Raw genomic sequence first — 23,139 nt, forward strand, 5'->3', positions numbered from 1 at the left:
AGATAACCTGTTCCAGTGCTTAACTATTGTTATAGTTAGGAAAAGCTTTCTAATATCTAACCTAAATGTCCCAGGCTGCAATTTTAGCGGATTACCTTCAGTGGACATGTAGAACAATTCATTACTGCCTTCCCTATAACAACCTTTTACATATTTGAAGACTTACGTCCCCTTTCAGTCTTCTCTTCTCCAGAATAAAAATTCTTTCAACCTTTCCTCATAGGTCATTTTTCTAAACTTTTTATCATTTTAGTTTTTCTCCTCTGGACTCTCTCTAATTTGCACACATCTTTCTTGAAGTGTGATGCCCAGAACTGGGCACAGTACTTCAGTTAAGACCTCACCATTGCCAACTAGAATGGAACAATAACCTGCTGTGACTTACATATGACACTCCTGTCAGTAGACCCCAGAATGAGATTGCAAAATATTCTTACAGAAAACAAGGTCATTTGCAAATGTAAAAATTTAACCTTACCACTTTTGGGTAGGGAAACCATACTTTACATAAAATAAAATCTCAAAACTTACTAGAAAAAAGTGAACTTCTTAACTGATCTGTTAAAAAGTAACAAAAATTGAATTATCTGAAATTTTGGATCACCAATGCTTTAAAATGTAAAAGCAATAAGGATTAATACATAAATAAATCACAGATTAATAACAGAACAACAGAGCACTAGAAATGAAGAACTAAGGGCTTGTCTACACAAGGACATCCAGAAAAATAAGATAGTTAAACTACATCAAACCTGTGGGAACACCCTCGTTCAAAATTAGGCACACCTAAAGGGGTTCCTCTGTATCACATTAGTTTTCTGTATCTTAGTAAAAAGAAAAGGAGTACTTGTGGCACCTTAAGAGACTAAAATTTTATCTTAATGTTTCTCAGATTGTTCTTGAAAATACTGAAGAATGTTGATGACAATGCATTATTATTTCTAGCAAATGACAGTATTTCTTTTCATATAAAAAATTCTTTGTAATTTTATAAGCATACATTGTATAGCTATTTACAACTGTAGCAGTGTAAAAGTTTAACTTTATATGTCAAAAGCAAGTTTTTATAATTCCACAAACATAAATAAGCCAAAAATACTGAAAGCTAATGAAGAAAATTAAAATAGGGGGTAACATATGAACATTTATCATGACTAATGACACTAGTTATGTTCATTTTGAATTAACTGAATCTTTTGATAAAGATGAGAGTAAAGCCAATGCAAAGAGAAGTGCAGTAGTCCCGCCTCAGGTCACGGTGAAAGCACACGCAAATGACATGATATCTGAGTACCATAGATGCAGGCTAACAATATTCCTAATATACTAAAAGGAAAAAACAAAAACACACACTTGAGCAAGATTGTATATAAAGTTAAAAAGTTACATTTTCCTGTTGACCTCTCTCCAAGGTGAACTAGAAGCAGGTCTCATCAATGAAGAATGTCATTCAGGCAGGAAGAATATACTGTACACTATGTAGCTCTAAATCAGTAGAGTAAATTCAGGACAAGTTACACTGCACTAGAGCATGGACTAATAAACATAAAAACAAAGCCATCATTGGCACCAGAAGCTCATCATTTACAAACATGTGACTAAATTGGATATAGTAACTTCTTTGTTCTCAATTGAAAGCAGAGTTATCAAAGGAAGTGCAACATGGAAAATTCACTTTAAAAGCACATGCATTTAGAAATTCTATTTTGGGGTTTAGCTGTAAAAGAGGCTTCTCTGATTAAGGAACCCTCTGATTTTATATCAATAAAAAAAGAAAGGTGAAATAGCTTTACTGCTCTGAAACTGAATAGAAATAGTAAAAACTCTTCTGTGAAAGTGATAGAAGTGTGAGTAAAACATTAAATAGTAAACTTTTCTTGCTTATTTGATATTTTGAATAGTGTTAATTGTATATACAACAGAAAGAGCATTATGCCATATTTACAACACAAAAGTTAAATGTAGCAGTTTGTAGGAAGAGAGGACTGCCTTTTTTTAAGTAACAGTTAAGTTAAAAATAAAAATAAAAAAGTAAAAAAAGATGCATTGATCTGAGATGTAGGGTACATCGGCATAGTAGGGTAGAGTATATCGGCATACTGCACAACTCCTCCTGTTCATTATTCACAAGATCCTGATTCCAGGAAGAGTGAAATATTTTTCAGCATCATCATTAGCCTGAACATCCCAGTTTTAATAAAGGCAAATAGTGAGAGATCTGGTGAAAAACCTCTTTAGTATCCACATGAAGAAGAGGAGGTTTCCAGACACAGCCAGAATTAAAATAGAAAAGCCCAATTACTAAAAGCACCAGTTGGAGACAAGGGCTTTTATTCAGTGGTGTTATAGATCACTAGAAAGGAGGGTTCTCTTCGCCAAGCACCACCATTCTTGTCTCAGTGTTAGGAGGAGAATCTGGCTTAGTCTGATGTCCCCTGATTTTGATTAACTTGTAACCATTTACTTGAAAGCAGAATTAAGCTCATGGCAAATTGCCATATATCACTGGAATGTATATACAAAATGGCACATCATCAAAAAATAACAGTTGTAATATAAAATTGTGAGTGAGATAAGGGATACACACAGTACGATATCTTTCAGACTAGCCTTTTTTCGTTATTCTTACAGCAGTTGTTTAGATGGTCTGATTCTGCTAATTTATTGGTTTGTACAAAATAGAAGTTGGAGACATTTAAAGATTGAGGTTCTTATGCTTTTGCCCCATGGTTAGGGAATTACCTTCCTTTTCTTATTTAGAAAGATAAATATTTCAGTTTTTCAATCTAAAACAGAAAGTATGTGTTTAAGGCTTTTAACTGTATTTGACCTACAGAACATCCTAGATTATGTGCAGTATAAATGCATTACATCATTATTAGCAACAAATAAATCAGGCTTTGAAAAGACAAAGGATGCAGAATACACTGACATCTTCATCTGAAACTAGTTTCCGTGCCAAATACTATGGCGTATAGAAAGTTATAAGCTATTGTACTCTGGACATCACCATACCAGTCTAGTCAGAGTTCTATATGTGGTCATACTGTAAGGCATTAACATCCATTAAAGATTGGATCTTTTGAAATTCTTCTCTATAGAATTTTCCCTAAATGTGCTTGACCTAATAGATTAAGAATTAACTTCTCAGTACCAGATAAAACTTGCAATTTCCATCCTATTAATATTAACCCCTATGCAACCATAGCTGCTCTGAGAAAACAAGGTCCTTTCTTTACAATTTAGTGACAAATATATATGCAACACTAATAGACCCCGGTTGTCGGGAGGCGGGCTCAAACCTCGGACCTCTGGAGCTCAGTGCATGGGCCTCTACCGCATGAGCTAAAAGCCAACTTCCTGTTAGCAAAGGCTGTAGAGCAGACTCAATCTCTCCCTCTTTTATTGGAGGTTCAGGTGATATAAAGTGATGTAACCCAACAAGAGGACTACAAGTAATTATTTAAAGAAAATGTCAGAAATCTTTATGCACGATATTAGTCAAACTTATTTCACTTCCCATGTAGTCATATCAATAATATTGTATAATTATTTGACAAGAAGCTTATGCAACTTATTTTCAAATAATTTACTTACAAGATTCATATTTAACTAATATTTAAACTAAAAAAAGATGTCTGAACAGGACCATAGCATGGGTATGTGTCAACATGTTTTCATACTAGGCTTCAACTGAGACCAATCAAATCTTCCACAGAACATTACTCCCAGAAGACTACATTTAACAAGGATGTGTCTAAAACACAGATGAGAGAAAAGTAAGCTCTTATATAAATTCTGAAGCTATTCAATACTATATAATTCTCTAGCAATCAAGCACCTGAAAGAATTGAGTACACATGGAAAACTGGATTTTAACTAATACCAGCAAAGACATTTCTTGTTCAGTCAAGTGAAATCATAGCAATACAACACAGGAAGCCTATTTTGATTGGGACTCATGTAGCATACTTAGTAATTCTTGAAGTATAGAATACTACTTTACTGCTTTACCTTCTGCATCAAGTTACAGAATTAACCACTTCAGCTCTATTGGAGAAAGTCTCATCCCAGGACTAAACTGAAATTTATGTAGAATTATACAGCCAATCTTTCTGAGGCTTTGTAAGAACTGTAAACTCTGTCAACTGAAACAGAATACAAAAGAAGAACATTTTCAAAAGCTCTGTATTAAAGCATTTGTCCAGCTCTGTGAGATGACTGACTTTTTATTCAGAAGCTTGCTGTGTCATATACTTGTGGTATGCTGAGAATGTTGTATGCTGTCACTGGTATTTTTCTCCAATGTTGGAAAATAGCCAATTAAAGAAAAATGAGAAATTGTTTCAATAAAGTGGTTTTCTGAATACTTTTATAGGGAGATTCTCTTTCCATATGATACTTCAACAGAACATTCATATACTTGTCTGAATCAAGTTCAGCAGCATCTTTCAGAGGATCCAAGTTGAAATGTCAAAATTTACCGAGACTCAACAACTCTGTGAGGTAGGAAAGTATGCCATGTGTGCACCTTCATTCATTTTATTACAAACAAAATTAACATTTTTTTTGTAATCTGAGGTGTTACTTGCCATGACAGTAGGTTTAAAACATTTCAGACAAAAAAGGAAAGGGTGGGAAGGGACACTGTCAATTTAGAACTTTATCCTATTCTTTTTGACATATACATGCCTATTCCAGAGTGTCCCACTTATCTATTGAGAGATTTAGGATTGTCATTTTGTGTTTGGCACTGAGCTCTTTATTAGTATGGAAGGTGAGGCTGTGTTTCAGCTTCCAAGCAGCATTTAGAAGTTTATGCATTTTTAAGCAGACCCCCATTACTTATTAAGTAACTGCATGTCTACAAGTATGGAATACTGATAATCTGTGCAAAACCAAATCTAAAGCATCTTAAACCCTGGGTGAAAAAAAAAAACACACAAAAAAGTGAAAATTTAATTCTAAAAGTTTTTTTTTCCAATCTGCATCTTAAATATTATTACTACTACTGCTGCTATCCTAGGTTCTACTTCTCCTCTCTACTGCTGGCCAACACGCTGTTGCTTTCAGATTCTCTACTATGTCAGAGCCAAGAAAATAAATTTCCTGTTGTAGAGAAAGTGGCTAACTGCAAGTGACAGCAGCCAGCAAATTATACCAACACCTTCACGCAGCAGCAAAACTGAACAGTAACAGTAATGGAAAGACATGCATGGGAAACAGAGTCTAGATTGCGAGACCAGAGGAACCATTATAATCACCTAGCCCAGGGCTGGGCAAACTTTTTGGGCCGAGGGCCACATCTGGGTGGGGAAATTGTATGCAGGGCCAGGCAGAGGGTTGGGGTGCAGGAAGGGATGCCGAGTGCAGAAACAGGCTCAGGGCAAGGGACTGGGGCAGAGGAGGGGTGTGGGGTGTATGAGGGGCTCAGGGAAGGGCGTTGGAGTGCAGGAGGGGTGCAGACTGCAGGAGGGAGCTCAGGACAGGGGGTTGGGGTGCAGGAGGGGTGCAGACTGCAGGAGGGAGCTCAGGACAGGGGGTTGGGGTGCAGGAAGGGTGTGGGGTGCAATAGGGGGCTCAGGGCAGGGAGTTGGGGTCCATGGGGATGGAGGGTGCAGCAGGGGGCAGGCAGAGAGTTGGGGGGCTGGGTGCAGGAGGGGTTCGGTCTCTGGCCCAGCGCCACTTAACTAAAGCAGCTCTGAGGTGACAGCGGTGCGCACCGGGGCCAGGGCAGGCTCCCTGCCTGCCTGCCCTGGCCCCACGCTGCGCCTCTCCAGGAAGCATCCAGCACCACATCCCCGCATGGCCCCGGGGTTGGAGGGAGGAGTGGTGGCAGCAGCACAGGGCTCTGCACACTGCCCTTGCCACACCTCAAGGTACCTCCCCTGAAGCTCCCATTGGCCGCGGTTCCCTGTTCCCAGCCAATGGGAGCTGTGGGGGGCGATGCCTGGAGGCAAGGGAAATGCACAGAGCCCTCTGCTCCTCCCCCCCCAGGCTGTATGAACATGGTGCTGGCCGCTTCTGACAGCAGTGCAGGGCCTGCGCACCGCTCAGGCCCCATGAGCCGGATCCAGACTGTAAGCCGTAGTTTGCCCACCCCTGACCTAGCCCAATTTCATGTGTAACACAGCCCATAAAAATCTTACCCAGTGATTCTGGTATCAAGCCTAATAATTTCCGATGCATCTAAAGCACATCTTTTAGAAAGACATCCATTGTCGATTTATAGACTCCAAGAGATGAAGAACTGACCACATCTGTTGGTAAGCTGTTCCAACATTTAATCACCCTCACTGCAAAAACTGCATTTATTTCCAGAGTGAATTTTTCTGACAAACTTCCAGCTTCTAAATCTTATTATGCCTTTGTCTGCTAAGCTAAAAAGGTCTCTAGTATCACTTATCTTATCCCCATTTAGCTACTTATAGTCCATGATCAAGTCACCTCTTAACCTTCTCTTTGGTAAGATAAATAGATTGAGCTCCTTAAGTCTGTCACTGCAAAGCAGATTTTCCAGACCATCCATCATTGTTGTAATGATCTAAGTAGTTTCAATTCTCGGTGCTACAACAACAAACAATCATGAAGGAGTAACAGAGCAAAAAGTACAGATATTTCCACAGACTAGTTAAAAATACATATATATTTACCCTAGACATTTCTGAAGGGAACTCAGTCAACACATTCACACAACTTAAATGATTTAGCTGACAACAGTAGATGTAACTCAGAAATTGGATAATTTATTAATTTTCCCATAACACAGAATCTATTGACAGGTTTCCAGAGTAGCAGCCATGTTAGTCTGTATTCTCAAAAAGAAAAGGAGTACTTGTGGCACCTTAGAGACTAACACATTTATTTGAGCATAAGCTTTTGTAGTGAGCTGTAGCTCACTTTTTACAGAATCTATTCCAACAGGAAAAAAAAAAGATCAATTATACTTTAAGAGCTTTGGCATACAAGTTAGTCCAATACAATCTTACATAGAACTTTGATCCTTCTTTAATGACTTTGGGAAACCTAACTGGAAATTCATCCATGAATTAAAGGATCTCACTTCTATCGGAAGAAGACAGTTTCAATCCCAATCTCACGATTTATATATTACTCCTACGAATGTTCATAAGGAAGATCCAGAGATTTGAAATGTCATACATTTCAAGATGCTATATTGCCAAAATGTGCATGTTTTAAAATAAGAGGCAATAAGTTATAAACACCACTGTGGAAATCTTAAAATTTTCCAACGTGAAGTTGAAACTGAATTATCCATAGTGCTGTTGAGAAATAAAAGCTAAAAATCTCTGACTGAAGATAGAGAAACAGTACTTTGTTATTGCAGTGTTTGGAACCAGACACAACTTTACATAATAATAAATGTCCTCAAAATACATCAGAAGAACTTCAAATTTCAAAATCCCATGGACAAGATGACTCATTAAATTAACCCTCAAATAACAGCACCAAAAATACTACATATGGGTGCTGTTTCCTCTGACATATATGTTAAATGAAAGTTTCAGGAGGCTTGTATTTGCTTGATTTTTTGGCATTCTTAACCCCTATACAGTGAATATGTAATTAGCATAAGCATTGTGAAAACTGTACAATTTGTAACAATACATAGTTTTAAGTATATAAAAATGAGACATTGTGCAGAAGCAAATGCTTTTTTGGGGACTCATTCATTTTTCTCTTACCAACGTAAGCATCAACCCACCAATTGTTCATGACAATTTGGAAGATCAATCTTTGCTGAGAAAACCAAACTATGAGATGAAAAAGGCATTCCTGCTTTAGAGGGTTGAAGACTGAATATCCCATTACTGTGAGTAGCGAACAGTCACAGAAAGATGTAGAAGCAATTGAAGACAGCCATGCCAAAACTGGTGGTAAATGTTATTCAGTCCCCACTCCAACTCTGATCATGCAAACTGAAAGAATCTGTTAAATCCTACACATAAATGAGAGAGATAGCCGCTGAAATAAATGGAGGCCAATTTCCTTTTCAGAATGATAGGCTCAGAAGAGAGTGTTTGATGACCTGCAAATCGCCCAAAATGACCTGACAGGCTAATCAAAAACAAGACAGAAATCCTGCTCTCCACCTCAAAGGAGGGTGTGTGATATCTTCCCAGGGCACAGAAGATGCATGGGACACACACCAAGAAATGTTCAGCTTCCACCCTGACAATTTATTTACTCTCTAAATATACATAACTTCTCTCTCTCTGCATGCAAAGTAATTTTTGCATAATTTTAATTACTTATTTTAATTATTGTTAAACTGTTCAGAACAACAGATAGACCATTTAAATAAAAGTGGAATTAGAAATGAATAATAGTATTTAGGGCCCTACCAAATTCACAGACCATGAAAACTGATCTTCCTCCGTGAAATCTGGTCTTGTGTGCGCTTTTACCCTATACTATACAGATTTCATGGGAGAGACCAGTGTTTTTCAAATTGGTGGTTCTGACCCAAAAGGGAGTTGCACGGGTGGTCACATGGTTATTTTAAGGGGGTCACAGTATTGCCACCCTTACTTCTGTGCTGCCTTCAGAACTGGGCAGCCAGAGAGTGGTGGCTGCTGACCAAGGGCCCAGCTCTGCAGGCAGCAGCACAGAAGTAAGGGAGGCAATACCGTATCATGCTATCCTTACTTCTGTGCTGCTACCGGCAGAGCTCTGCCTTCAGAGCTGGTCTCCCAGCCAGCAACCGCCACTCTCCAGCTGGCCAGCTCTGAAGGCAGCACCGCCACCAGTGCAGAAGAAAGGGTAGCAGGACTGCGACCTCCCCACAATAACCTTGTGACCCCGCTGTGACATTCTATGCCTTGGAGGAGCGTACTGTAACCCCCATAGTCCTCACTTTCATATAATTGTGATCTTACATATAAAGCATGCCTTGTAAGGTATCAGGGGAAAGGTTATGATCTGCTGAATTCATTTCTCTATCCATATATGTGTATCATTAATGCATATGAAGTTATGAGAATTGTGTTGTATGGTAGTCACTAAAAACATGCTGTAAATTGGGGAATCAGCCGGATATTAGCTTCCCAGAGGCAACAGCAAGGAAAGTAACTAACGCCCGGGCGGGGTGTCAAACAACCCATCAACAGCCATTGTCCAGCAAGGGAGTTACAATGCAATGACTAACCTGCATGAGGGCACACCAAGGGAATTGCTGAAGCTTGCTTGGATAGACTCACCAAGGCCCCCGGACATGCCTGGATGTGTGCTCCCCAAACACATGGACTGAGGGTATAAAACAGACAGAGTTTACACATACTGGGCCCTTCTCCTACCCCCACTTTTGCTGCAAGCAACTGAGACATGAAGACGACGACTCCAACAGAGGAGATTTGTTCCTTAAACCTTGGCCAAGCTGTATATTAAGGACTGCAATATCCAGTGGGATGAGAAAAACTGCTTAATCTAGATGTTGCCCAGTCTAATAGGGTTGAGAGTTTAGACTGCGTGCTTATATTTTATTTTGGTAATCACTGACTTTTTGTCTATCACTTAAAATCTATCTTTGTAGTTAATAAACGTGTGTGTTTATTCTACCTGAAGCAGTGCATTTGGTTTGAAGCGTGTTAGAGACTCCCCTTGGGATAACAAGCCTGGTACATATCAATTTATTTGTTAACTTGACAAACTCATAAGCTTGCACCATCCAGCGGGCATAACTGGACACTGCAAGACAGAGGTTCCTAGGGTTGTGTCTGGGACCAGAGATATTGGCTTGTGTCATTCGGTTGCACAATCTAAGGAGCATCTTATATGCCAAAGGCTTTGGATGAACAGCCCAGCAGTGGGGGTTCTCACAGCAGAGCAGGGTAAGGCTGGCTCCCAGAGTCAAGGGTTGGAGCGACCTAGCACATCACCAGTCCAGATAACACCAGGGGAACATCTCACACACACACACACACACACACACCCCCACACCCACCCACCCCTTTTTGGGTCAGGATCCCTACAATTACAATGCTGTGAAATTTCATATTTAAATACCTGAAATCATGAAATTTACGCTGTTTAAAATCCTATGACCGTGAAATTGACCAAAATGGACCGTGAATTTGGTAGGGCTCTAATATTATTTATGGAATGCAAACTTAAATCACAAGAGCTCAAATGGGAATATGAGTCTAAGTTATACTCATCCTGTCAGGGAACAGAAGTATACCATGTAACCTATGTACCCAATCAAATCATCTAAAACTTCTATTTTTTAATATCAAATACACAAAGTAATATTCACAGTTCACAACTGATCCACCAAGTTATATATGTCCACATTCAACCTGGGCTAATAATTTTAACAATAATCAACTTATGAAATTCAACCTCTGTTTACAGATCATTCACAAACAGAAAAAAGTTACATTTGATTAATATACGATTTGCTGTGAATTATTTACCCCACTCTTGTCAAGAGGGAATGGAACTGAGATGAAAGAGGACAGGTCACTCTCTTACATTTTCATTTATCTTAACTGGGAAGCTTAGAGACTAGCTCTGCTTCCATCTTCAAATATGATGTGAAGAATACATTTGGTTTATGTGCTATGATTGAAGTTTTGGTTTTGTTTTTTTTGTTGTTGTTTTTTTTTAAAAAACAGGTCTATTGCCCTGAAAGGGGTCAATATACAACAGTTTGCTACTTCAAATGGAGTTACCACACAGCCTAGTTTAACCACAACACTGAATTAGCTTTGATTAAAGAATAAAACAAGTTTCTTTAACTACAAAGAAAGATTTTGAGTGAGTACAAGTAAAAGGTATTAAAGTCAGAAATGGCTACAAGAGAAATATAGGAACTTGCTTTAAGGTAAAAGCCTTACTACTTGTTCCCAGTAATATTGCTAACCAAATGTTCATGTCAGGATCCCTCCTTTGTCTTCTTAGGTGAAAAAGAGAGGTTGAGAGAGAGAAAAAAAAACACCTGTGATGGTTTTGCCTCTCAATTTTATAGTCCAGTCACCCTTTGAAATGCATTTTCCAGAGGATTACCCCTAGATAAAGTTCCTTCCCACTGTGAGGACACAGACACGGAGTCTCAAGGTAAAAGAAGTTCCATGTTGGTGTATGTTAAAACGCAGATCATTCTGTTCCTGACCCTCTCTGTTGCCGAATAGAAGCCACTTGACTGGGGATCGCCAATCAACTTTGATGACACCTGGCTTGAGGCATCTGTTTGTGCTTTTCTTTGAGAAACAGGTTTACTTCCTCCCCAGATTTGTCTAGTAAACCCATTTCAGTCACAATTTTAATTTCTGTTCATAACTTTATATATAATGATGCTACACACATTTCACCACGATATTACTGAGCAGTGAGTTATTAGTTTTCAAATGATTCCTCACAAGGTATATTTGGTACAAAGATTATTGCAATAGTGTACAGGGTGTAAATACAGGGGTATATTCAGTCACAGTCTACTAAAAACAATGTAATGTGTACTTTTGTCGGTTTTATTTTTTTAGCATATACCACTCTGAAATACTAATTTAATTAAGAAATCTAAAGTTCCAATTTACCATGGCATTTATTACTGCAGAGATACAAATTAAGTTACACAGATAAAGCATACCAAGACCAAAAGATTTGTATACTGCTTTTTCCAGACATTTCTGGGAGCTCAAGAAAAACACCTGTAGTAGCAACCAAAGTAAATATCACAAAATGAACACTGTTCTTATTGTAAGGGTGAATAATCAAATAATGGTATCCCACAGGTAAAACTGGCAGACCACTTAATACTTGGTGATAATTTTATCAGCTAACCCTTTTTTTTTTAAATGCCCATCACTATTGTCGAAGCTCTGTTTTCCTCTCTGCCATCTCTTTCTCTCTCATGCTACCTTTTCTGACTTCAATGAGCAATGTAGCTTGGGTCACCATGGATTCTTCTATAGCAATTCACCAGAGGTCTCACTGGATTGGGCCATATTAAGTTCTAGTGCTGTACAAGTCTTGAACAATTTCTCCAAGATCAAATAGGTTTTCTTCTTTAATGCCTGTTATGCCAGGCATTCTTTGTTCTAATATATTGTCCAAGGTCATTGCTTTGGAGATTTTTACCCTGAGAAGGTAGAAAAGCTGTTGTGACCTACTTTAAAAAATTAGCATGCTAACATTGCTCTCACAAACATCTTATTAATATGATTAATGACATAACTAAACAATGTAATGGGATGTTGGAATTATTTACCCTCATCTGAATGAAAAAAAAAAAACAACATACATGTTCAAGTAAGAGATACATGAGATTGGTAGATGTGAGTGTGGCAGCCCTGAATTTTGTTACAGTAATTTTTCTGTTTGTGGCTTCTCCACAGTTTATTTTTTCATGCATAATCTGATTTCATTTTAAAATTAAAAGACAGAAAGAAATGCGGTCTTCCTCTTGGATTAGGATCTGATCACAGTGATGCTTACATGCATCACCTTCAGGCTAGCTTGTGATTTGTTGTTTCTAGGACTGAAGATGGAAAACATAGCACTTGTTTAGAATACAGCAGTTCATCTCCTCATTTGGACAATCTGCTTAGAGCACTTCAGACCTGTGCTTTGCATCCTCCATTAGCCCCAGCTCCCTTTTATTGACAACTTAAGACTTTTCAAAAACACCTAAGTCACGTAGATGTCTAAGTTCCATTGACTTTCAACGGGACAGCTGTACTCTTCTGAGACAACACAATTCCTAGGACAGAAGTTGTGGAAGCTCGAGATGCAGCGTTCTTGGGTTAAGCTACTAGAGAAGACTTAGCCCAAACCAGGCCATCTTCAGAACATACTGCAAGACCCACTTCCTTGTCAAAGCTGTCCTGCCATAACAGATGACAAAAAATGCTAATTGAGAGTGAGAGGGGTTAAAAAATAAAACATGCCTAGAAGAGACTCCTACAGCCTGCAACAGGCAAAGTGGAGTCCTCTATCATGCCCACTATGAACAATATCTGTTCAATGCTGAGATACTACTATAGCGTCAGGAGCAACAAGACGTTCTGGAACACAGACAGACATTTAACGTGAGCAGAGACAGTATGAGGTTTTTGGGGATCCTCACCTTTTTTTTTCCCCCTCCTACTTCACGCTCATTCTCTTCCAAGGGGGCAGAAGAGGGTGTGGCGATTGCAGGGGTACGGATGAAGTAACTTGTCTCTCATGCTCATCCTTTCCCTCCCAACCAGTGGTCAACTTGCACCACCTCTTCTCCCCACAGGCCCAGGCCACCTCTTGGTCTACTCCATGCTGGAGCATGTCTGGAGCATGCCACTGGCACAGTCATTTGCACACAACAACGGAGAGCTGCTAGGTGTGCCTGCCAAGCTAAAGAGTCAGGAAAAGGCATTTCAAAAAACTTGTGGGCCTTAAATTGGGGTGGCTTTCAGTGTCCAGGACCCAGCAGCAGTGGAGTTCACAATTGTGACAAGAGTTGTCGGTGTCAGGCATTGTGGAACAGTTGCTGGAGAACAGTTAGGATCAACATAGGTAACACAATGACTACATTCACACACTGTGATACCAGAGAAATTCCTCAGACTCCATTTTGCGTCACTAGCTTCCATTTTGAATAAGCAAAAGTCATTCCACCATTGGAAGCTGCAGATCACATGATAAGTCAGTGGCTCATAACTCTGAGGAAAAGTGGCAGTAAGCATGAATGAATGAATGGGTAGTAAAAAAAAAAAATCATGAATGGAATGTGTATTTAAAGAGGTCTAGAAAAGTGCCTTTTATGCTGTCCTGTCAGAAAACGATTAGGACCATTGAGAGGAGAAAGGCAGAGCGTGGATGATCTGGCAGGAAGCTGCTGAGAAAGAAGAGTGGAGCTGATCAAGAAAGAAAATGCTGACCAAATGAAGCAGCAGCAACTGTAACAGCAGCAGAAGCAGCAACAGAAAGCCAACTGGACAGAGTAAGTCTGCCAGTTTTAATCATAGTATAGTACAGTGTAGTATTAGTATGTGTGTGTGGATGAGTGTGTGTTTTTATTGTAATTTACCGATGTAAAATATAAGGTACATTTAAGAACAGCTGTCAGCGATCTGTAACAGATTGGCCATCTGTTACAGAGGACAATCATTTACAATCATTTGAACTGTGCATTATTGCAGTTTAAAATGCTCTTTAACTTGCAATAAGGGATTTGTGTTTTATTTCTATTTTTACATTATTGTATTAGGGATTATTAGTTGCTCCAATAAAAGGTATCTAGTTTTTGGAAAGAATATTGCCCATGTCAATCATTTATCAGAAGGCTGTATCCATGCCCTTTAAGTATTTCCTTAGCTACTCTGGAGACACATACCCAAGTAGTATCAGAGATAGCCATGTTAGTCTGGATCTGTAAAAGCAGCAAAGAGACCTGTGGCACCCTATAGACTAACAGACTTATTGGAGCATAAGCTTTGGTGGGTGAATACCCACTTCGTCGGATGCATGTAGTGGAAATTTCAAAAGGCAGGTATAAATATGCAAGCAAGAATCAGGCTATGAATAACAAGGTTAGTTCAATCAGGGAGGATAAGGCCCTCTTGTAGCAGTTGAGGTGTGAACACCAAGGGAGGAGAAACTTCTTTTGTAGTTGGCTAGCCATTCACAGTCTTTGTTTAATCCTGAGCTGATGGTGTCGAATTTGCAAATGAAACTGAAGCAGTTTCTCTTTGAAGTCTGGTCCTGAAGTTTTTTTGCTGCAGGATGGCTGCCTTTAAATCTGCTATTGTGTGTCCAGGGAGGGTGAAGCGTTCCCCTACAGGTTTTTGTATATTGCCATTCCTAATATCTGATTTGTGTCCATTTATCCTTTTACATAGGGACTGTCCACTTTGGCCGATGTACATGGCAGAGGGGCATTGCTGGTACATGATGGCGTATATTACATTGGTGGACATGCGGGTGAAGGAACCGGTGATGGTGTGGCTGATCTGGTTAGGTCCTGTGATGGTGTCGCTGGTGTAGATATGTGGATAGAGTTGGCATCAAGGTTTGTTGCATGGATTGGTTCCTGAGTTAGAGTTACTATGGTGTGGTGTGTAGTTGCTGGTGAAAATATGCTTCAGGCTGGCGGGTTGTCTGTGGACGAGGACTGGCCTGCCTCCCAAGGCCTGTGAAAGTGAGGGATCATTGTCCAGGATAGGTTGTAGATCACTGATGATGCATTGGAGAGGTTTTAGCTGAGGACTGGTTTCAGAGTAGCAGCCGTGATTTCTGTTGGTTTCTTTCTTGGGCTTGTCTTGCAGCAGGAGGCTTCTGGGTACACATCTGGCTCTGTTTCCTTATTTCCTCATGTGGGTATCGTAGTTTTGAGACTGCTTAGTGAAGATCTTCCAAGAAGCCATCCTGCAGCAAAAAAACTTCAATCCCTAGCCTGATTCTTGCTTACATATTTATACCCACCTCTGGAATTTTTCACTACATGCATCTGACGAAGTGGGTATTCACCCACCAAAGCTTATGCTCCAATACGTCAGTTAATCTATAAGGTGCCACAGGACTCTTTGCTGCATACCCAAGAAAGGACAGATTAAGGGAGCAATAAGCAAGTTATTTTAGGTGCTCCCCAAAACCTGTTTTTCAGGGTAACAGCTGCATCTACCTCCATACATTGACCTGGCTCAACACCACTCAAGACAGCATAAGGTAGAGCTTTCACTGGTGGGGGAAAAGTTGAAGTGTAGACACCTGCACAACTAGGTTGAAACAAGGCATCTTACATCATCCCAACTGTGTAGTGCAGACCAGGCATGGAAAAGACCTCCAACTACCTCCCTCTGCTCTGCTTTTGTACATCATTGACCTAACCTATCTCCATTGACGTCAATGGTAAGACTCATCAATTTAAGAGAAACAAGATTGAGACCCAGCAAAGTAAAAGCAGGAATCAACTCAGGAGATAATCTGGCTCAAGTTTCTTTTGCTGATACTATATAGTGTTGTACAAAGTCATATTTTAGTCAGCTATCACAAAATATAGTAATTGACAAATATATGATGGTGTAAAATACACAGTAAAGATAAAGCAAAGTTTTTTTGGCATTAGTTTGGAATGACTGAATGAGCCAGCATAGCAGTGTAATATTTTATAGACAGGTCATTAAACAAAACTTTTTTTTGTTTGTTTGTTTGTTTTCAAATAAACTTCTATGGTTACAAGATCCATAATTTTGAGTATGGAACTTAAGCCTTAAAAAGTTCTAACAAAATATTATAATTAAGGTTACGATTTAGTCTTGGGAATTTATAGTGTAAGCCATGGATATATCTCGGGCAATAAACAAAAATTCAGAGAGCCAGCTGCTTGTGCACCCCTGGGGTCAGCCACGCTGGCTGCTGCAGAAGTCACAGAAAGCCATGGAATCTGTGACTTTCACGAGCTCCATGACAGACACAGAGCCCTAAATATAATTATATATTCCTATGGCAGTGGTCACCAACCCATCGATCACGATCAACTGGTTGATCAACAGTCGATGACAATCTCCGGCGGTGTAGTTGGGCTGATGCTAAGCCCCACACTGCTCCCGGAAGCGGCCAGCATGCCCTCACAGCCCCAGTAGGGGCACGGATCTCCGCACACTGCTCCTGCCTGCAAGCACTACCCCTTGGCTGGGAACGGGGAACTGTGGCCAATGCAGAGACTGTGGGCAGCACACAGACCCACGCTCTCTCTGCCCCCATCCCAGGGACCACAGATGCCTGTTGGCCCCTTCCGGGAGTGGTGTGTTGGCCCCTTCCGGGAGTGGCGTGGGGCCGGGGCAGGCAGGGAGCCTGCCTTAGCCTGACTGTGCTGCCGACTGAGAGCGGCCAACAGCAAGTTCAGTCCGGTGAGAGGCCGAACCCAACACTCAGCCCTGAACCCCCTTCTGCAACCAGCACCCCATAATGTCTCCAGCACCCTGAACCCCCTGCCCCAGCCCTGACCCCCCTCCTGCATCCCGAACCCCTGCCACAGACCTGAGCCCCCTCCCAGGGCCAGCAACCCGTACCTCCTCCTACACTCCACCCCGCTGCCCCAGCCCACAGCCCCTTCCTTCACCCAAACACCCTCCCAGAGTTTGCACCCCTCACCCTCTCCTGCACCCCAACCCCCTGCCCCAGCCCAGTGAAAGTGAGAGTGCAGGCAGGCGAGCAAACAACGGAGAGGGGAGGATGGAGTGAGCAAGGTGGGGTTTTGGGGAAGGGGCGGGGTAGATCCTGGGTTGCCCTTAAATTCAAAAAGTGATCTTGGGCATAGAAAGGTTGGAGACCACAGTCCCATGGTAACCCATTATTGGTTTAGATAAGATAATTTGGAAGAAAAAGTGCATTTGCAATAAATCTATCAAATACTCTAAAAAATGGTTGGTAGATAAGACTAGCTTAATACAATATGTTGTCCTACTTTAATGGTAGAACAGTATTTAATGAAGCAGTGCAGGGTCTGCATTATCCAATTCACTTTATGTGAGAGATTACCATCTTTGATTATGAAATATAATCATAACCACATTCACACTGAAAGAGGAATGAATGCACCTCATCATCAAGAACTGTTGACCTATAACTACTGTTCTAAAGGAGAGTATCAGATCTGATTGATAAATCCTGCCCCCGAGTTCCTCTCAATTATAAATTCTAAGGCAAGGAGAGCAAATGAGGTCATGCCAACAAGTCACATTCAGTAGAGGATGAATCAATATGCTTTCCATTCCTGGATAGTGTTCAGATAATATCAGCTAAGTAAAGGTACTATTTTCTCTTGTCTATCAATGTCAATTTATTTAATCAGACACAAACAAGTCTTCGGTGTACTATACATTCCAATTGTATGAGTTCTCCTACTACCCCTGCTCATCACCGGTACTGACCTAATATGTGGCGAGTTACATCACATTCACGCTTTTGCAATCTGTTATCGTCCTCAATGTAACCCTGCACTATTAAAAATACATAGCAACACATTGGGATTACAGCGGTTACAATGAACTGCTAAACATTTAAAATAATTAATGTATTTGGCATTCATTAAGCTCTTGCATATATTTCTAGGTATCCCATTTCCGCTCAGCTGATGTGATAAAATAGGGCTTGATTCTAGGACATGGTGAGTGCCTGAAGCGCCCACTCATGTGCTCAGCACCTCCCAGAATCAGGCCCATTAAGCAGTTTGATTACTACAGTTTTGCATAAATAATTAACCTACCCGACTGTGGTATAAATTAATCTGACAATGTACGTGCACCAAGACTAAACTTAATTCTACAGGCTGTGTTTTAAAAGGTCAAATACTGCTCACTTTCTCTTTTGAGCTTTTTTGGGCTACCCTCTCATGAGCTGTTCGACATAGCCAATATACTGGAAATGCTGCACCAGCAGTATGCACAGTGCCTGTGTGTCTGGCATTGCCTACAATAAGCTTCTCCAGTCAATTACTTGAACCTTAGCCAAACCCTTTCAACCAGAAGGAGGGGGCCATGTCACAGAGCCTTGAGGGAGTTTGGGGGGGGGGGAAGGGAATGAAACGAGGAGATTAAATCATTTGGGATTATTATTGATTCAACAAGAGGCAAATGATTTCTACTGGGAAAAAAAACAGTGAAACTGGATAAATTCAATAAGGATCCAGTTCCGAATATCCTTTTTGTGTTATAAAAATGTATACATAAAGTGATTCTGGTGGCTGCCTGGAATAGCCTAGCTGTGGTGCTCTACATGGTCACTGAGGAGATCCTAATACGACTCCTACTGCTGCTCTGCAACTCTCCATGAACATAAGAATGGTTCTACTGGGTCAGACCAAAGGTCCATCTAGCCCAGTTACCCTCTCTTTCGACAGTGGCCAATGCCAGATATCCCAGAGGGAAAGAAAAAAAAACAGGTAATCATCAAGGGATCCATCCCATGTCGCTCATGCCCAGCTTCTGGCAAACAGAGGGTAGGGACACCATTCCTGCCCATCCTGGCTAATAGCCATTGATGGACTTATCCTCCATGAATTTATCTAGTTCTTTTTTGAACCCTGTTATGGTCTTGGCTTCACAACATCCTCTGGCAAGGAGCTCCACAGGTTGACTGTGTGTTGTGTGAAGAAATACTTCCTTTTATTTGTTTTAAACCTGCTGCCTATTAATTTCATTTGGTGACCCCTAATTCTTGTGTTATGAGAAGCAGTAAACTCTATCTACTTTCTCCACACAATTTTATAGGCCGCTATCATATCCCCCCCCCTTAGCCGTCTCTTTTCCAAGCTGAAAAGTCCTAGTCTTATTAATTTCTCCTCATACAGAAGCCGTTCCATACACCTATTCATTTCTGTTGCCCTTTTCTGAACTTTTTCTAATTCCATTTTTTGAGATGGGGAGACCACATCTGCACACAGTATTCAAGATGTGGGCGTACCATGGATTTATATAGAGGCAACATGATATTTTCTGTCCTATTATCTATCCCTTTCTTAATTATTCCCAGAATTCTGTTCACTTTTTTGACTGCCACTGCACATTTTCAGAGAGCTATCCACAATGACTCCAAGATCTCACTCTTGAGTGGTAATACGTAATTTAGACCTTATTTTGTAGGTATAGCTGGGATTATGCTTTCTAATGTGCATTGCTTTGCATTTATCAACATTAAATTTCATCTGCCGTTTTGAGAGATCCTCTTGTTGCTCTTTGCAGTTTGCCTGGGTCTTAACTATTTTTTGTAATTTTGTATCATCTGCAAATTTTGCCACCTCACTGTTTACCCCTTTTTCCAGATCATTTACGAATATGTTGAATAGGACTGGTCCCAGAACAGACCCGTGGGGGACACCACTATTTACCTCTCTCTCTGCAAACTGACCATTTATACCTACCCTTTGTTTCCTATCTTTTAACCAGTTACCAATCCATGAGAGAACCTTCCCTCTTATCCCATGACAGCTTACTTTGCGTAAGAGCCTTTGGTGAGGGACCTTGTCAAAAGCCTTCTGAAAATCTAAGTACACTATATCCATTGGATCACCTTGGTCCACATGCTTACTGACCGCTCCCAAAGAATTCTAGTCGATTGGTGAAGCATGATTTCCCTTTACTAAAACCATGTTGACTATTTCCCAGAAAATTATGTTCATCTATATGTCTGACAATTTTGTTCTTTATTATAGTTTCAACCAGTTTGCCAGGTACTGAAGTCAGGCTTACAGGCCTGTAATTGCCGGAATAACCTCTGGAGCCCTTTTTAAAAATTGGCATCACATTAGCTATCTTCCGGTCATCTGGTACAGAAGCTGATTTAAATGATAGGTTACAGACTACAGTTAGTAGTTTTGCAATTTCACATTTGAGTTCCTTCAGAACTCTTGGGTGAATAATCTGGTCTTGGTGACTTATTGCTGTTTAGTTTATCAATTTGTTCCAAAACCTCCTCTAATGATACCTCAATCTGGGACAGTTCCTCAGATCTGTCACCTAAAAAGAATGGCTCAGGTTTGGGAATCTCCCTCACATCCTCAGCCATGAAGACTGATGCAAAGAATTCATTTAGTTTCTCCACAATGGCTTATCGTCCCAAGTGCTCCTTTAGCACCTCAATCGTCCAGTGGATTTAATGTCCACTTTTTAAAGTATGCCTTTTTGCCTCTCATTGCTTCTTTTACTTTGTTGTTTAGCCATTGTGGCTCTTTTACTATGTTTCTTAATTTGGGGTATACATTTAAGTTGAGCCTCTATTATGGTGTCTTTAAGAAGTTTCCACGCAGCTTGCAGAGATTTCACTTTTGGCACTGTACCCTTTACTTTGTTTAACTAACCTCCTCATTTTTGTGTAGTTCCCCTTTCTGAAATGAAATGCTACGTTGTTGGGCTACTGTGGTGTTTTTCCTGCCACAGGAATATTAAATTTAATTATATTATGGTCACTATTACCAAGTGGTCCAGCTATATTCACTTCTTGGACCAGATCCTGTGCTCCACTTAGGACTAAATCAAGAATTGCCTCTCCTCTGGTGGGTTCCAGGACCAGCCGCTCCAAGAAGCGGTCATTTAAGGTGTCAAGAAACTATCTCAGCATCCCGTCCTGAGGTGACATTAATTATCCCCATATTGACTGGGTACATAATGGGGGATTTCAATTAATTAATTAAATTAATTTTATTATTATTATTGAGTTTTTTATTTTAATATCCTCTCTAATCTCCCTGAGCATTTCACAGCCATTATCACTGGCCTGGTCAGGTGGTCGGTAATATATCCCTATGAATATATTCCCATTATTAAAGCATGGAATTTCTATCCATAGAGATTCTATGGTACAGTTTGATTCATTTACGATTTTTATTTCATTTGCTTCTACATTGTCTTTCACATATAATGCCACGCCTCTGCCAGCACAACCTGTTCTGTCCTTCCGATATATTTTGTACCTTGGTATTACTGTATCCCATTGATTATCCTCATTCCACCAAGTTTCTATGTCGTCTATTATATCAATATCCTCATTTAATATGAGGCACTAGTTCAGCCAGCGGGGATTGAAAGCATTGAGGAGGTCATGAATTCAGCCAATTTGGTGTGGGTGAAGAAGGATGCCCTGTAACACAGCAATACTCCCTTGTAAAAGATTAAGGGATCTGTGACACCCAAAGAGTCAGATTCTGTGCTTCATAGGCAGAAGGATGATTGCCGGTAGCAAATCTTCAAGGGTGGGCTGCTTAAAAGAGATGGAACCATCAGCTGCAGCAATGTGCTGGCTATCAAATCCAGATATAGATTTGTAATCATTGCTATCTACCCAAGCCACATGAAAGAAGAAAAAGATCAGTGAGCTGGCAGGGATGTAGTATTTTGGGCAGGAGAGAATGAGAATGTTTTCTGTTTATTTACAGATTTTTCCTTTTGTACTTTTCACAATTAATCTAATTTTCAGATGTCTAGACAGGGCAGAGATTAAGTCATTAAGAACCCGAAAATATAATGAACTTGTGTACTGACCACTATTCAATAGCTACTGTCATATGGCATCTGGCTTTAGCTGCAAATCCTGTTTTACTTTCTGTCCATCTAAAGTTTGTCTACACAACCCGTGGGACTCCCACACCCTATCCAACACCTCCCCTCCCCCGTTCCCCGACCCCTGACTGCCCCAAAACCTCCGCCTCATCCAACTGCCCCCTAGGGCCCTCCTCGCCCCTAACTGCTCCCTGTCCCGACTGCCCCCTAGGGCCCCTTACCCAACCCCCCCCACCACTTTGCATGCCACTGCCACCCCTTACCATGCTGCTCAGAGTGGCAGGAGCTCGCAGCCCCACTGCCCATGCAGCAGCGTACCTGTGTGGGAGGGAGAACAGCGGGGGAGGGGCCGGGGGCAAGCCTCCCAGGCCAGGAGCTCAGGGGCCAGGCAGGATGTGGATGTGGCCCGCGGGCCATAATTTGCCCACCTGTGATCTACCAAACCAAGCCAAGCCAAAAAAACTCCTCAAAGCTGAGCTTGTCATGTAATCCAATGAAATCAGGAGTTGGGGGCTTAAAAAGACCCTACCAAATATCACAAGAGAGTTAACAACGCTGACGCGTGAAACGTGGGGATTATCTCAAAGAAGGACTGCATGAGATTCAGTGTGTAAATGTGAAGTTGCCATCACCCTTTAAGGCTTTTGGGAAATGTCTAAAATAGATTTCAGAGTAGCAGCCGTGATAGTCTGTATTTGAAAAAAGAAAAGGAGTACTTGTGGCACCTTAGAGACTAACAAATTTATTTGAGCATAAGCTTTCATGAGCTACAGCTCACTTCATCGGATGCAATGATCTAGAAGGGTAGACACCATTCTCCAAACAACATGCACTGAATTTTAGAAACCTAGGCTAAAAACCTGGTCCTGGTTAAGTCAGTGGGAGTTTTGCATTGGCTTCAACGGGACCTCGATTTCAAACCAAAAGTTTCAGCTGGGGAGCTGGGGGGAGGGGGTGCAGGCTGGGGGGTGGAAGCATTGCCGGCCATACATCTACTGAATTCTTGAAAATGTGGCAGTTGCTGTCATGAGTTTCCCCCCCCCCATTAGGGCAGTTGAGAAAATTGTATTCCCTGCTCAGCAGAAAGCACACAAAAATTACAGACCCTGCTACTATAGGAGTGGCTGAGCAGCCATCATGCTCTGTC

General features: G+C 40.8%; 1 protein-coding gene across 6 annotated transcripts in view; it reads right to left on the bottom strand.

Annotated features, from left to right (window-relative positions):
• CNTN1 (contactin 1) overlaps window positions 1-23,139 on the bottom strand; it is a 434,625-nt gene that overhangs the window by 387,258 nt on the left and 24,228 nt on the right. The window contains exon 1 of one of the 6 annotated variants that reach the window (XM_043494715.1): window positions 1,388-1,554. The exons of the other annotated variants lie outside the window; for them this stretch is intronic. The gene's annotated coding sequence lies outside the window, so the exon portion shown is untranslated. Of the gene's footprint in view, window positions 1-1,387; window positions 1,555-23,139 lie in introns of those variants that run through there. 6 annotated transcript variants of the gene reach the window in all.

The sequence above is a fragment of the Dermochelys coriacea genome, chromosome 1, assembly GCF_009764565.3.
Source record: "Dermochelys coriacea isolate rDerCor1 chromosome 1, rDerCor1.pri.v4, whole genome shotgun sequence".
NCBI lineage: Eukaryota > Metazoa > Chordata > Testudines > Dermochelyidae > Dermochelys > Dermochelys coriacea.